The sequence below is a fragment of the Leptosomus discolor genome, chromosome 5 (assembly GCF_034619465.1).
Source record: "Leptosomus discolor isolate bLepDis1 chromosome 5, bLepDis1.hap2, whole genome shotgun sequence".
Lineage (NCBI taxonomy): Eukaryota > Metazoa > Chordata > Aves > Leptosomiformes > Leptosomidae > Leptosomus > Leptosomus discolor.
This window is the reverse complement of record NC_141395.1, coordinates 46,666,463-46,669,615: the sequence shown is the minus strand read 5'-3', so window position 1 is coordinate 46,669,615 and position 3,153 is coordinate 46,666,463.

The following is a 3,153-nucleotide window of genomic DNA, read 5'->3' as shown; positions in this document are numbered from 1 at the left end:
CAAAGATCCCCTCCAGCACTGCCGGACCAGGGGAGCTGTGTCCTCGTCACTTTGCTATGGTTGCAGGCATCGTAGTGTGGCTTTCATTCTCATAGTGGAGGCAGTGGTGAGAAGGAGAAAAAGAGGGTAGGAGCACATCTCCATGTTTGTTGTACGAATATGTTGGTTTGTAAAAAGATAGAGGCAACCTAGGCCTTTAGTTTGTTTTTCTCTATAAGATATTAGCTTTGATTCACAAACATACCGCTAGAAAGTTCCTTACAGCATCATTTTGGAGAACGTGGAAATGAGTAATGCTGTTTTGGAAATGTCTTAGCAATATAGGATGTTATGGAGGGGAAACTCTTTTTAGTGTAATAGTCAAGAAAGACAGCCAGAAGAAATCCATGCTGAGGTACAGGTGCTGGTGACCAGAAGTTTGAATTTGGTTTGGAAAATAAGATGTTATAGGTGCAACATTTTAGTCTCATTGGAAAACAGAGAAATTTAAAAAACCAAGAAGCAGACACAAAACCCCCACCCCAAAACAGAAAAAAAAAAAACCCAACCCAGTTGGGTGATAGGCAAGAGTTAGTTTCAGTACTCAAAGGAAATCCCAGTTCACTTTTAGGGATGGTGAAGAAATGTTGGCATGATGAGGGCAGTGCTTCCATGGAGGGAAGGAGGGATCTTGCAAGTTCAGTTTTGCCAGTCGCGTGACTTTAAGTGCTTCTGTTGTGCTTGGACATCCTCCTTTCTCTTGTTTTAGTGAGATGGCATGATGAAGAAATAAAACTGTATTTCATAATACTGCTTATGCTATTAAAATGCAGCTGTGAAGTGCACAACCTTATTCCTGTTTGTGGTGAAAGATATCCAGTAGTGTGTGGTCAGTCGTTACTAATGAGATATCCCAAACAGAAAGATAATAACAAACCAATATTCACCAAAAAGCTTAGCAAACCAAATTCTTTATAATTGTGCTTTAAATTCCAGTAGAGCTCAGGGAGTTTTAGTATCAGGAGGGTTATTTCACTGCTGACTGAATCACAGCCACTTCTGCTTGAAAGACCGGTATCAGTTTGACAACTCAGAGCTTTATTGCCCAACAGCTTCGAGCAGGAAGAGGAGCTCATAGTCATCTTGGAGAAGGATGAGGACAGCTTCCAAAGCTGGAGCCTGGCCAGGAGTCTGGGCTAGGCTGTCTTGCCAAGACCCCTATGCCAAAGCTTTTCCCTTCACCCAAAGACATCCAGCACTTAATGTTTTGGTCTTGTTCTGTAAATTCTGACTTTTTTGAAAAACACTCTTCCTTTTAAAATACCAGTGATCTAAAAATAGGACTTGTAATGCAAAAGCAGGGAATTTTTTTTTCACTGGCTGCTACATACTTCTGGATATACTCATTTTAGACATGTTGTTTGAGTATCAGCTGGATGCTTTGCCCACTTCATTGTTTATCTGCTTTAATACTGTGACTATCCTAGCTGATCTCCAGTTGCTGTTCAAAAGGACACTGATCAGAGTTGCCCTCTGCTCTAGTCCTAGCTGAGCAAAACCTTATGGAAATTGTATGAGTGTTAAATAGTTTTTCCTGTTTTCTTCTTGTTCCAATCTTCCAAGTTCCCAAGTGTATAATCTTCCTTCGTACATTCCACACCAACAGAACAAATAGCTGGTGCTAAGCTCCATGATGTCCCCATTGGCTTGGAGATTACACCTCTTCCACACACAAGGAACCTGTAGTACCTCAAAATACAACTTGCCCAGAGTAGATCTGGGAATTTAACAAAGACCTATGTTTTATTGCTACATGAAAGTTCCTTCTTTCCCTTGTTTTTCCTTTTGCCTTTCTTTGCTTCCCTGTTGGGTCCCAATTTGGGTCACCATAAAAGATCTTAGATTTTATGGGATGTATTAGCTAGGACTCCAAGTGAATCAACTATACCATACTGCCTCAGATGGTTTGGGTTTGTTTGTTTTTTTCAGTTTTCCAGTTGTCTAAGGTTTCCCAGGTCTTCTGGTGCTCTAAATGCTGAAAAGCTGATTCTATGCAGATTAAAAAATCTACACAAAAAGGTAGCAGTTAAAAGCACTTAGTGTGAAACTAAAAAATGTCTCCAAATTCTTATACCTGTTCTTATGTCACTGTATGCTTTCTGAGAACCAGATCTGACTTTTTAAATCTCCACCTCTTTGCTGCATTCTTCATCTCTGCAGAGAAACCCTGCTTCAGTAACTTTCCACTTAATAGCAAAACAGCCCAGATTCCTGTACACTACATCAGCCTCACTCAAGAGGTGGTGTTAATGAGATATTGTTACGATGGTAAAGCGCTAACACTCGTTCATTTTAGAGTCCTTTTAACTTGCGTTGGTCAATTTGTATTCCAGATTATGTTAAGAACATTAATGAAAGTAGATTGATATGACCTTTCAAACTGTAGTAAACCAGAAAAAAACCCAAAGGTTCAGTTTTGTCACAGCAAGGATATTCCATGTTAAGGAGTGTTTTCACTTTTGGTAGAGAGAAATATGAGTGTTATACATCTGTTGAGGGCCTAGCTATCACCAAGGTGATGGAAAAGCACCTCTCCTCTGCACTGCAGCTGACTCAAAGAATGACTTAGGGATAAAATTACTTAACTCTGGGTTCATACACGTGGCAAAGTAGTGGTTGGTTTCAGTGACGCCTGTTGCTCCCAGCTGCAGGCGGATGCTCTGTGATGTGGAATGGTGACATGTTATGTCTTAAAGGTTTGGGACTCGCAGGCCACAGATTTCCGAAACTCACTGAGGCCTTTTGAATGCCTTTATTTTTGTCACTCTTCTTGACATCAGCTGCCTTTGAGATGCCTGTCTGTAGTGCTAGCTGCCAGGCCAACTTCTTAACCCGGGATTTCAGCTTGGGTTCACAGAAAAATACACTCAAAACCAGTAGTGATTTTTTGAAATGTCTGAACCTTTGTGAAGCATTTGGAGCTCATTAACAGAAAAGCATTAGAAGCAACTGTGAAAGTATTAGGAAACAATGTTGTGTAACACACCAAGCCTTTGGCTAGGACACAGGCTTTAGCTGTGCCCTTCACTCGGTATATGCTGTCAGCCACCTTTCTTTGTTGCCTACGGTACAAAAGGGTTTTTTTTTCCCACCTTCCAGATATAAGAATTGTAT